The sequence below is a fragment of the Arachis ipaensis genome, chromosome B5 (genome assembly GCF_059453495.1).
Source record: "Arachis ipaensis isolate K30076 ecotype BB chromosome B5, ASM5945349v1, whole genome shotgun sequence".
In the NCBI taxonomy this organism is placed as follows: Eukaryota; Viridiplantae; Streptophyta; class Magnoliopsida; order Fabales; family Fabaceae; genus Arachis; species Arachis ipaensis.
The window spans coordinates 136,424,676-136,439,285 of NC_142440.1; positions in this window are offsets into that span (position 1 = coordinate 136,424,676).

Genomic DNA, 14,610 nt, shown 5'->3' on the forward strand with positions numbered 1-14,610 from the left:
AAATGGCTTAAAAAATGTTAGGAGTACTATAAAAATTTGTAATGTTATAATAACTTAGGTAAATACATGCATGTACTCAAATTTTAAATAAAATATTCTACATAGTCAATAATAATTTAGAAATGAAAGAAAATATTTTATTCCATACAAAATAATTAAAAAATATATTTTATTCTATACAAAATAATATTAAAAAATGGCTTAAAAGATGTTATGAGTACTATAAAAAGTTTGTAATATTCTAGTGATTTAGGTAAATACATGATAAAAATATTTTTTCTTTAATTTCTAAATTATTAGTGACTATGTGGAGTATTTCTTTAATGTCCTAAGTCATTAGGACATTACAAATTTTTATAGTATTTCTAACATCTTTTAAGCCATTTTTTAAATTATTTTGCATAGAATAAAATATTTTTTTGTGGTATAATTTAAATAAATTTATTAAAAAATATTCATGATAATTTTTTAATAAAATTATTTAAATTATATGGTGAGATATTATATGATTCGAATTACGCATAGGGAAGTTCGAATCACTCTGATTCAAATTATATGGTGAGCAATTCGAATTCTATACAATACTCTTCTGCCCATTCTTGATAGTTCATGAATATTTTTTAATAAATTTATTTAAATTATACCACAAAAAAATATTTTATTCTATGCAAAATAATTTAAAAAATGTTAGAAGTACTATAAAAATTTGTAATGTCCTAATGACTTAGAACATTAAAGAAATACTCTACATAGTCACTAATAATTTAGAAATTAAAGAAAAAAATATTTTTATCATATTTTTACCTAAATCACTAGAATATTACAAATTTTTATAGTACTCATAACATCTTTTAAGCCATTTTTTAAAATTATTTTGTATAGAATAAAATATATTTTTTAATTATTTTGTATGGAATAAAATATTTTCTTTCATTTCTAAATTATTATTGACTATGAAGAATATTTTATTTAAAATTTGAGTACATGCATGTATTTACCTAAGTTATTATAACATTATAAATTTTTATAGTACTCCTAACATTTTTTAAGCCATTTTTTTAAATTGTTTTGCATATGATAAAATATTTTTTGTAGTATAATTTAAAAAAATTTATTAAAAAATATTCATGAGCTATTCAAAATGGACAGAAAAGTATTGTATGGAATTCGAATTGATAGCTCATTAATATTTTAAAGAAGTCTCGTAATTAAATATTTTGTTAGTTTTTTTTTTAAAGTATGAAATAAAATATATATTTTTTTAATTTTTAAATTATTAATTTTTAATTAATTTTTTAATAAATTTTTTTTAATAAATTATTAATTTTTTAACAGCATAATTCGAATTATACCATGAATTACTGTGTGTAATTCGAACCAAGTTAGTTTGAATTAGTGTGTGCGTGTGTTTGTGTGTAATTCGAACCAAGCTGGTTCGAATCATGTAGAAATAGAGTTCGAACTACATATAAACGTGCATTGGTGGATTCATGAAGCAGTTTTCGTTTTGGCTTATTCACGTAAATTATTTTTTCCCTTGGCTTATTTATGTTTTTTGTCCAATATTAAATGATGTAAATCCACATACTATAAAATTCATATCATAATTGAACTGCGGATTTTCTTGTGGGCATTATGAGAATCAATCTTAGCTGGCGTGTGGTTACAAATCAATCTTTTGGTGCGCGAGACTGACTCTGTAGAGGTATTTTCGTTACCCCATTGGAAGGCTCCCTTAGATAATGCTGAAAAGGAGGTGCCTGACCGAATCTTTGAGTTGAAGTTCTTGCATACTTGGGATATTCATTTTGAACTCATTGATAGGTTGGTTAATCAAGTAGTCCACCATCTGGCTAAGCACGGTGCACTTGTGGATGCAAGAGAAATATTTTGGGAGTAAATGGTCAAAATAATTTTGAAAGATTACTTGTTTTTTAAATTAATTTTTAAATTTTTTTTAATTAAATTTATTTTTTAAATTAGTTATATTAGTTCTTTTGTTATTTTTTTTGTTGATGGTGTCAAAATTTACTGATGTGTCACGTTAAGTGATACCACTAATCACTCTCCATTCCTAGGAGTCTTAATTGACTATTAACATAATAAATTTATGAAATTAGATCAAATCAAAACATAATTGAGAGAAAAATTTGAGATATTGGAATCTCTAAATTTTGAGTTGATTTGATCTAATTTTATAAATAAATCATGTTAATAATCAATTAGGACTGCTAGGTGTATGTTGTGATGTTACTTAACATACTACATCAACAAATTTTGACACCGTTAGTAATGAAAGTGACAAAAGGACTAACATGACTAATTTAAAATCTTTTAAAGGACGAATTTGATTAAAAAAATCTTTTGAGAACTAATTTAGAGAATGACTGATATTTTAATGACTAATTATTTGACCATTTACTCGATATTATGGAATTTGCCTTCAAAGACCTTTGATGCGAATTTTACAAACCACAAACTACTGACAAGTGCACCGAATCGTATCAAGTAATACCACAAGAGTGGATTATCGTTCCCACGAGGATTAATGAATTAAGCAAGCAGTGGTTAATTAATTATCTTAGTTAGACAAGCAAAATGAAGAGTTTTAATAGTAAATAACATGAAAGCAGAAAATTAAACAAGAACAAACTAAAATTAGTTAAAAAAATAATATGATAAAGATAGTTAAGGTGTTAGAGATATTTAAATTTCAGGATTAACAATTATTGCTATTTACTTTGATCATGCAAAGATATCATTCATGGCAAATTCTAAGTAATTGAACTCTAATTCCTTGGTAATTCAACTTCTTCTAACCTAATCAACCATCAATTCTTTGATCAATTAATTATGCCAAAAGGTTAACTATAATCTCCGGTTTATAAGCCACACAATTCTTAAGAACCCAAAAATAATTCAATTTTATGTCACGTATTACATTAAATCCAGATAATAGAAGAATTATGAGAAAAGGGTTTCAAACTTTAATTCTAATGATTTAACTTTTCCAAGATTCAAAGGGATTTAATTTAGATTAGGGTTATTTTCCAATATACTCTAATCCTTAGGATGAAAAACGAAACCAATTCTTGAATAGAAATCAATGCATTAATCAAAAGTAGAAGAACAATGATACTAATCTATCAAAATAAATAGAGCTCCTAACCTTAACAATGGAAGTCTAGTTGTCCATAGTGCAGAGAATTCAAATCCTAATCTAATATGTAAAACCTAAAATTAAAAAGAATGAAAGATGGAAGAGAGTGAGAAAAGATCCCCGAGGCGCTATGCTCCTCTCCTCTTTTATATCAAATTCTAATTAATTAAAATTTAAAATATTATTTGTATCTTTTTTTTTTATTTAAAAGAAATCTTCATTATTGATTGTGACGATTTTGGATCTTGGTTCATGTGGCAGCGACGCTGGGTGTAGGTTTCATGGTGCTAAGCACCACTGTCACAAAAGAGAATGGAAACTTTTCGTCCTTGGCGGCGCTGGGTGCGAGGAACATGGCGCTAGGCACCACTTTTGAGTTCTATATGGAGTTTTGATGCGTGTGGATGGCGGTGGGCACGTGATTGGCAGCGCTGGGTGCCATAGTGGCAGAGAGGAATGATGATGGGACGCGGTTTGGTGCTAGTAGATCTGCTCCGAATCCACCAACCGGCATAATAGATGGGAGTTCTAGCGCTATTACAGTGGGTCAACAGGTTACTACCTATGTATTGTTTCCATCATTTGCAGTAGATTTGCCCGTTCAGGCAGATAATGCACTTGGGTGATGTGCGTACCTTTGAAGAGCTTGTAGTTGCAATGAGAGCAGCACCTATATTGGATGGTGCACCGACATTCATGGAGGTCAGAGATAGAGATCCACTTGTGGAGGATATAGGCAATGCTGGTTCGGATTTGGAACCACCCATTGTTGGTGATGATAGCGATGGCGAGGAAGACACAACACGTGTCGAAAGAGCACAAGCCCAGTCAAGCTCTTAGACACATAGTATCCTCCACACTTCTCTAATTTGAATCTTAAGGCAATAAATCAATATACATTTCTAGATCACCAGCTCTCTACCATTCACAGAGATGGGTCTGGTATGCTTAGCATAGACGAGTTTCAAATCGGCTAGTGGTTCCAAAGCAAAGAAGAAGTTGTACTGATAGTGAAGAGTTATAATATTTGTTGTGGTGTTAAGTATAAAGTGTTTGAGTCTGATCAATTGAAGTACCATGAAAAGTGTGTGCAGTTTGAGAATGGATGTAATTGGCTGATACGCGTGACTATGAGTCAGAGTAAATGCTACTGGGAAGTTAGAATGTACAATGGGTCGCATACATGTCTTGCAACAGAGATTTTCACTGATCACAGGCAGCTCGATTATCATGTCATCTGTGCGTCAATTCTATTGATGGTCAGAGCGGATGCATCAATCTCCGTTAAAGTATGGCTAAGCAGAAGGAGATTGCTTAGATATATGGAGATTGTGAGGAGTCTTATAACTTGATTCCAAGGTGGATCATGGGGTTTAGATATATATACCTGGCATTATAGCAGTGTTGTGTACTTCACCTATTAGGGCAGGTAATACGGTCGATGAAATAAGGGTTTTTTCATCGATTGTTTTGGACGTTTCCTCCGTGTGTTGAGGCCTTCAAGTATTGCAAGCCACTGATATCTATCGATGGTACTCATTTATATGGCAAGTATAGAGGTACTTTATTAATGGCGATTGCACAAGATGGAAACTTAAACATTCTCCCAGTTTCATTTAGGTTAGTCGAGGACGAGAACACAGATTCGCGAAAGTTTTTGCTGAGTCACCTTCGTCAGCACGTGACTTCTCAGCCTAGCATTCTAGTGATCTCTGATCGCCACAACGCAATCAAGGCTGCCTTGGTTGCCGAAGATGGTGGGTGGCTCTTACCAATGGCATATCGTGCATTCTGTGCAAGACACGTCGCTACTAATTTCATGCTAAACTTCAAGTTTAAGGATGCCCGAAAGATCCCCGTGAATGCAGCATATGCGAAGACTGAACAGGAGCATCAATATTTCATAGATATTCTGAGGTAGGAAGACATGGTAATGGTTGATTGGTGCAATAGGATCGGGTTAAAGTTGTGGACTCAATATCGGGATGGCGGCCGCCGATACGGGCATATGACAGCAAACATTTTTGAGTGTGTTAATGCTGTTCTAAAGGTAGCGTTTGTTTGCAGAGACTGGAACTGAGACTGAAAGACAGAAACTCAGCATTATGTTTGTTGAGCTAGAGACTGGAACTTAAATTTCTGTCTCTGTCTTCCAAATTTTAATATTTCAGTACCTTCAAAAAGTAGGGACACTGGAGATAGAAAATTTTAAAGATGGAGACAGAAATTTCAATTATAATTTGTACCTAAATTACCCCCATTCTAATTCAATAATTCTAAAATTACCCTTTGTAAATAAGGGCTTCTTCAAAATTACTCCATCTTCTTATTCTTCTTCAGAACAGCCACGCAGCCTTTGAAGCACCATCTGAAGAACAGCCGCTGCCTCACCGTGCCGCTGGCCTCACCACCGCTAGGTAAGTGGATTGCCACTTGCAAGTTCATGTTCGTAGTCCCCATCTTCTCATCTCTCCTCTTTCACCTTCACAGAAAAGTCAAAGAACGAAGCTGCCACCTTTCCCCGGTTGCTGTCGATGTCAACCATCAACTCCTCATCCTTAGTGCTCTGACCCAGGTAAGTTATATACAAAAGTTGTTTAATTTACTGATTCCTTTCATCTTTTCTGTCATGCCCTAATCCGTGAATTTGTTCCTTTCATCTTTTCCATCATGCCCTAATTTGTGAAAGTTTCTTTGATGAGAACGAAAGCCAAGCTAACTAACCCATTTATTTCAGATTTATAATAACATGAGTTTATAATGTTTACCTCCTATTTTTGTCTCGTAAGAACTAATTACTGAACAATCTGGGATCAATTGTGAAGTTTGGTCAGTTTGATAGCAGGGTCAGTGATTAAGTTTGGCCATTGTAATAAGTTTCGATGTCTTTGTTTGGTTTGTTATACTTGGATTAGTGCAGCTTCAAACCTCCATAGGTGTAGCTTTATAATAGCATGCTGGTTTATATGTTAGAACTTAGAACTATTGTTAGGTAGGCTACAATTATTAACATATCTATTTGATGGGAAGAATGTTTGTTCTCTAAACTAGTAAGTGAAATTGTTGAATGTACATGATATCATATAAATATGCTTGATACGACGTAGGTGATAATGACAGCATAGTTATTTCTATCAAGTATGAATCACTTCACATTTTAATTATCAAATCTTCTTTGTCGCCTCTTGAAAGACTTTGATTTGCTTAAAGTACCTGAAAAAGTCACTTTTAGTTTGTGAAATGAGAGAGGAAACTTAATTAAAACAAGGGTGAAGCTTGACAGGAGTATCAGAATCTGCATAGAGATGGTTACAATTTATCTGTTTATCGGTAACTATAATTACTTTTATGCTTTCTTGCACAATGTATTGAATCATTTTCCCCCCTCTATCGCTATTACATATAAAGCTTATGGATGGGTGACTTATTGAAAAAATTTTCATGGCATGAGGTAACAGAACATCCCATTTAGATGTATGCTCTTTGCAAAATCCTCAAGTTTACTAATACTCCTTAGATGTTGAACACAACAAGATTGGATTTTATGCTAAAATTTGGTTTGATGATTATTTGAACAGATCAAGAAAAAAAAATAGCACATACTCACTTAGTCTATATATTAGTTTAATCTGATACATGTTGATGGGGGGAGTTTAAATCAGCTTTTTACTTTTTTTAATGTTGTTTGGGATTTCCTTACTGCTTAATTTGTGTTTTCCAATGAATAGTGCTGAGTACTACCCAAAATAAATAAATAAAAATTGAATAGTGTAGAGTAATAATGATTTACTTGCTTTGGAAACATTTAAAAACTTTTCATCTCACACTTGCTAAACACAATCGTAGTAACTAAAAAGGACACAGTAGCAACTTGAAAGTATAAACGTAAAGGAAATTTAGTTCATACTCTTGTTAACTACAAGCTCTAGTTTCTAGATTTTAGACAACAAGCAGTACACTTCATCCATCCAACCCTGCCTGCACTAACACCAATGCATGGTAGGAATTTCCGTTTCTTGATTTTAACTCAAAACACCCTTTTCAAGTACTTTCATATAAATTTTTTATCGTATTTATATTGTATTTCTTATTTTGATTTCCAGTTGAAACTTAATTAAAATTGAGAAGTAAATAGAGTTAGATATATTTTTATTGTAGTTTTTTATTCTTGCTTGTGGTTCTAAGATGATAAAGTAGATTTTGCATGAAGAAGTGTTAGATTAATTTGAATGTTTATGCATTTTTTAATTTAATGACTTTGCTAGGAAGAAATAGAGCGGTCAAAAATTATTAAGCGATGCGTGTATTTTTATGAAGAGATGAGATCCAAGAATGAAGATTTGATGTTATTCTTTGTGCTTATGCTATTTGTTTACTTTAGGGATAGAACTAGTGGCCAACTGTCGTTAGGCGGAAGAATGAATAGTAGAATTAGACGTGAGGCTTTAGAGCGTATTGTTGGTGAGGGTGATAGGAATTGTATTTGGGAGTTGAGAATGAACACAAATGCCTTTGCTAATTTGTGTGAGTTGCTCGAAGTTCAAGGAGGACTTAATGAAGATGGTCATGTAAGCCTGCCGGAGCAGGTTGCGACTTTCTTAATTATCTTAGTGCATCACAAAAAAAATCGTAGTCTGCAAGTTAGATTTTGTAGGTCCAGCGAGACAGTTAGTAAGTATTTTAATAAAGTTTTGAAGGCTGTAATACGTATTCAAAGCATTTTGTTTGCCAAGGCTACACCAGTTGAAGAGGATTGTCTTAACCCCATATGGAGAAGGTTTAAGGTAGAGCTTATTCGATGTTGTGTCTGATTCATATTTGCCTGAAGGATTCTATATCTGAGTATCATAACTTTCTATGGATGATAGGATTGCTTGGGAGCATTAGATGGCACTTATATAGAGGTGACAGTCCCCGAGTCTGAGAAGGAAAAATACCGAACAAGAAAGGGTAAAATCTGTACAAATGTCTTAGGAGTGTGTAACCGGGAGATGGGTTTTGTTTATGTACTCAGTAGATGGGAGGGATTGGCATCTGATTCGCGGGTACTTCGGGATGCAATAACTCGTTGTAATAGTCTTAAGATATCTCACGGTAATTAGGCCATCTTTAGATATAAGCCTGTACATATAGCTTGAGTTCACAATAGTTAAGCTTATGTTGTTTGCATTACTTGTCTGTAGGTAATTACTATTTAGTTGATGCTGGTTACACAAATGGTCTGGGTTTTCTAGCACCATATAGAGGAACTCGATATCATGTTAGAGAGTGGGTCCAAGGAGTACGTACACCGCGCAATTACCAAGAATATTTTAATAGGGTTCATTCTTTCGCCAGGAATATCATTGAGTGATGCTTTGGTTTGCTGAAGAAGAGGTGGTCCATCTTAAGAAGCCCTAACTTTTACCCTCTAAAGACACAATCTCAGATAATTATTGCTTGTTGTTTGCTTCAAAATTTCATTCGAAAGAGTATGGGTATGGATCCGGAGAAGGAAGGTAGCATATTGGATGAATTTATGCCTGATGGAGATGAAGCACAGGATGGAATGATTGATGTGGTTGAAAACACGAACGAGTGGACTCACTGGCGTGACAACATAGCAACTGAGATGTATGAAGAGTGACGTACAAGTAGTATGGAGTAGTGTTGTATTTGCATCGTAATGAACATTGTTATCAATTGAGTATTGTTGTAATGGCACAATTTTAATTTGTATCACTTGTTGAGACGAGAAACATTGTAATGGCACCTCTTTGTTTGTAATGGCAACTAACTATTCATGGTTCAGTTTTACATATTTGTACTTGCTTATGCCGTGAATTGTAGGTTGTGGATAAATTGTAGTCATTTGTGTTATTGTTTGCTGTTTTATTATTTTTAGTTACATTATGTTAATTGATTTTAAGATTCTTAATTCATGTACACAGAAATGATTGTTGCACAAGGTTGATTATCTTAATTTGTGTAGGTAAAAATGGAGAACAAACGCATTTGGAGTGATGAAGAGACTAATGCTTTTGTTGGCTTCATGGAGGACTTTGTGGTAGATGGCCAGAGGGCCGACTGTGGGTAGTTCAAACCAGGAACATTCGAGAAACTTGCTCTGAAGATGCTAGAGGCCTTTCCCGGTTATACCCTGACTGCGAAGCACTGCAAGAATAAGCACAAGCAGTTGAAGGAGAAGTATCAGTACGCCGCTGACATGCTTGGATGCAGTGGGTTCGGGTGGAATAATGAGAAACAATGTGTCGAGGTTGATTCGAAAGACGTCCTTGATGCATGGTTTAAGGTGAGTGTGATTCATGCTTGGTAAAATAGAACAGCGGATTTGTTCTTGCTTCTTTTCTAAATTAGTTTTGGTTTCTAATTTTTTTTGTGTTGTTCTAATAATTTTGTTCTTGCTTCTTTACACACAGAAATTTAATGTTGCTTACGAATTTATGCTGATGCCATGTATTGGACGCCAAGTAGGAAATTAAGCGCATTTAGTATTGGTCTCTTATATGATGCATACTTCTGTCACTAATTTGCTATATCATTTTATGAGTATGAAATAGGTTTCTGTTTGTTTTGCCTGTAATAATAGTATTAACATGGCAGCTCAGTTTGAGTTAATTATATTTTTTTTTGCTACGTTTGGAATTTTGGAATCGTATGAATAAATTAGTACAAAACTCATGACTTGTGCCAATTGTTCAAGTCTCTCTTGCACCATGACTTGTGTCATACTCGACACCAAAGGCAACCAATTTAGTTCTTAAATTAGGTGTAAACTTGAAAGGTAGATGGGGGACATGGTTATAGTTAATGGTTAAGTAACTAACTCTGAATGAACATGGTAGTGGCACTTCTAATGTTCCTATTTTATTGAATCTAAACTTGGTAAATCTCTCTGGAATTGCATGCCTTAAGCATTTTTACTCAACCGGGGCAATGAGAAAATTATTTACTTTTATTTCTTTAGGATCACAAGACTTTTCTGAATCCCAGTAGTTTTTAGTTCACAGTGAATAGTTAGAACAATTAACATGTGGCTGAAAAATGAAATGAAAATTATCAATAGACCTTTGTGTTCGCTTTGTTGTTGCTGAATTTATTATATTTAAATAAAAGACATTTGTGTTTTGCTTTGTTGTTGTTAAACTTGTGTTTAATCAAGACCTATGTTAGGTATTATGTTGTCTGATTTTGTTTCTGATTTTGTGAAATTGTACTTGTTATTTTTCATTTGGTGGTTGGTGGACTTTCCTAATTCTGTGATGTTAGAGGCAATAGAAAAAAGTTGCTATCCTCCCTTCTACCATGAGTTAAACATTTCAGAAATTATAAAAGGTCCTCTTTAATTGGCAGTGGCTTCTCCTAATTTTCAATGAGTTTCTTGCTCACCATAATTGCTACAATAAGGTATAAAACAAACCTTTTTCTTAGCTTAGAGTTTTCCCAATATGCCCATTATCCATTCTTTCAATTCCTAGCTATTCGAAGTTTTTGATCTTAGAGGAAAGGGTGATGAAAATTAGAATTTCCTTGTGAACCAACACTCTCTTAAGATATACTTTCCTTTTATGAACTTCATTAATGTAACTAGTTGTACAGTAGGAACCTCATTAATGTTTGTTAAATCGGATTTATATTTTCACAGGCACATCCAACGAAGTTCTACAGTCCTGGCAAGCCATTTTCTCTTTTCCACCGGCTAGAGGGTATATTACTATATTTGGCAGGGATAGAGCCACAGGAGCAGCAGCAGTTAGTGACTTCGATGCGGAGGAATAGGTTAACAAAGAGACGGAAGACATTACGATTGGATTTGATGACTCTGAGATGTCTCCACAACCAGAATTAGACGAAGGCCCAGCAATGCAAGGACAAGCATCACATTCTGAAGCTGGTGCGAGTGCAGGAAGCACAAGGCGATATGGGAGGAAGAGAAAGCAAGCTGACGTTTTGGAGAGGATGGCTGACCATATCCAGTAATCTTCGCCTGATCAAAGGAAGAATGTCCAACTAATTGCTGATTCCATTGTTGGTGTGAATGAGAAGTTTAAGGTTGGTGAGAAGCTCACACAGCTTGGGTTCGGTGATGACGAGGTGATGAGGGCGATTTTGAAATTTGCTGAGAGTCCTAATGTGTATGCACACTTCTGGGGTTTGACAGATTCACAGATGATTGGCCTTGTGCGTTCCATTATATGAAGTTGACTGTTGGCTAAGGGTATTAAGTTTGGCTTATGGTATTAAGTTTTTTACTATAGGGTTTTAGTATTTTATGAGATGGTTATATTTTTAAGATGGTTTAACGTACAAACTTATGCTTGGTATACATTTGGATAGATATTTTGGTAATGCCTTTACTTTGGTATGTATTGAATAGGTGTAGGTTCTTAGTACAATCTTTTTGGTATTATGGTATGGCCTTTGCTTTGGTCACTTGAGCAGGAATTGTTGGTTAAGTACAATGTTTATGGTCATGATCATGTTAATGAAAATTCTGATAATTTTAGGTCATCACCTGTCCCATTCTGGTTGATTATCAATATGCTTTTTGAACTTGTATAAAGATTATTTTCCTGCATTAGCCGGAAGTAGTAGATTTGTGTTTTTGAGTCTTATAAAAATTTTGGTGAAATGTTACTGTTTATACTGATTTTATTGAAGTATGTACATGAAGAAGTGGAAAAAGATGCACATAGTTGCTAAATTCAGAACACAAGTAACATATTCTATTAAACAGATCTCAAATTACACAAGCATTACACAAGCATTCATAGCTGTCTTGATATTCCTTTTGAGCAATAGTGACCCTACATTATTGTACATCAAACACTCTTGTAACAATCCTCACTACAACATAAGACATCATATATACATGCTTGCACACATGAGGGAAAACAACAATAAACAAGTAGTTTATTTCATATCTTTACAACTAGAACTGAGGAAGAAGCCGTCATTATTTAGGGTGTATACTGTTGAATTGTGATCAATTTCAATAATGGACTTTTAATTTTGGTTGAATTTCTTGATAGCTGCACCCAAACCAAAACTTGGAAAGAACAATTTCCCGCATAAATTGATCAGGTGCTGCACAAATAAAACAAAAGCAGTTAAGGCATGTGGTGATTTGGTATACAATGTTGACATTAGTGGTAAGGCAGTTAACAATCATAATAATCACAAATTTATAAATAAATTTATAAATATAACTATCAGAATTTCACAAATCAACAATTAACAAGTACAAGTAAGGTAAAAAAATTTATATACTACGCAATTGATGAAGCACAAATCACCAATTTTAAGCAAAGCATGGCAAAGAATAAAGGGAGAACCTACAACATCCATGGCACCAATAACAAAGAAAAAGAAAAAGAAAAAGAAAAGAAAGGCCAAGACAATGAAAAAGAAAAAGAAGAGAGAGCAAAGCAGAAGACGACGATGAAAAAGAACAAAGGCTCAGAGTAACCTAAAAAACTATCACAAATACAAATCTAAAATATAAACAACCTTATTTGGCATAACCAACAAGGAGTCTCCCTCACGAACAGTACCAGATTTCACTTTTCCCATAACAACAGTTCCCATGTCTTTGAATTTGTCAATTATAGGCATCCTGTGCCAATAAGAAATTCTCTTTTATTAGAACAAACTAAGTAAAATTATTATATTTGACATTTGAGAGAGAAAGTGAAGCAATACAACACAATGTTAGGCCACAGATTACCTAAAGGGGCCTTTGGGGTCTCGCTCAGGAACTTCAATAGCGTCAAGTGCTTTAAATAAGCATGGGTCATTCCACCATGGGCAGATTTTTTTATCCACTCTTGTCTTCATATTTGTACTGACCAAACCAGATATTGGTAGAAAAATGACATCTGGTAAAAGATACAGACTCGGTAGAGGAATTTCACTTATGCCAACCATCAAACAAGATAAAATGAGAAAATACATAGGAAATTGTTTGTAAAGAGGCTTTTAGCACTTCCACTTTCATATATGAAACTTCCCCAAACCTACTCCAAAGAAATGGTGACTTACCAACGAGCAATACCAAATACAATGGCACCAATAACAAAAAAACCAAACAACCAAGCAAACTGCGAGCATTCTAAATTGGTTGAGTACATGACATAGTAGTTACAAAGTTTTGGATATCACGGGCAGTGAGGCAATGAGGAGAAATTGAAGAATAATGCAACATTTTTGCAAACAAGATAACCTTTTCTTGAAAACAAACAAAGAATAGAACAGAATAGAAGCAAAGCAAAAAGTCAGAACACTTTGCTCATACATTCATATGCTTCACAAAATTAAGAAGCAAATAAGGTAAGTTGAAAGAAGATACCAAGTCCATTGACAAAGAAACCGCAGAGACCAGAGGCACAACTCCGAGACCGTGGCGATGCAAATCGAGGGGCCCGCAGACGGCAGCAACTTTACAAACCATGGAGAGCAACTGGCGCCACGAAGATGAACTGGTGGAGAATTGGAGAGGCGTCGTCGTCATTCGGACCCGTGGAGGTGCTACCGGCGGCGGGTCAGAATCCGGGATTCATTCACGGGAGAGGAAAGGAGAGAGGGTAGAGGAGAGGAGAAAGGGGGTTAGGGTTCCATGCTGAGTAAAATGAAATTTGATTTGGGGGTAGGGTTGTTAGTTAAAATTAAGGGTATTCTCGTAATTTTTAATGTTTAGTCTCTAGTTTTATTTTAAACTAAACAGGATACTGAGACATAATTCAGTCTTGTACATTTTCACACCAAACACAATACTAGTACTTATTTTTATTTTTGTCTCTTGGTCTCTGTCTCTCTGTCTCTGTCTCTTGGTCTCTGCCTTGCAAACAAACGCAGCCAAAGAAAACACGTAATCTACTAGTGGGTTCACTTGTTAAGTCAACATATGGGCGTTTGGCCGAGCTCTTTTTCAGGAAAGGAATGGAAGTAGAGTCGCAACTCAAGTCTAGGCAAGAATTTTGTTAGATACTTGTGAAGGAAATTGAGAAGAATCTACATGCCTTAAGAAATATGCGGGTTGATCTATATGACAGAGAAAACTCTAAGTTTGTTGTGGAAGAGCTTGCACCGATAGGGGAAAGAATTGTTTTAAGTAAATGTCCTAAACCCTAAACAATTATATGGTATAATCGAAAGTTATTAATGGAATCTTATACTTACATCATCTACATCCAACCTGTCTAGCTTATGTCGAGTAGCAATGACCCGCCCCCTTCTCGTCTGACGATGGCAGTTACCTACCCCACCTGGAAGATTCATAATGATAAGTATTAAACTTGGGAAAGAGGTTTATGAACTAGTGCACTGTAAACATCATCCATGAAAAGTACTCACTTTGATGCAAGCAGCCAGAGTATGGTGTCAAACCCTTTGGGATTGAACGTGGAAAAACGCCAAAAAATCCAAGACTGTGATAATGCCAGTGGTCCAAC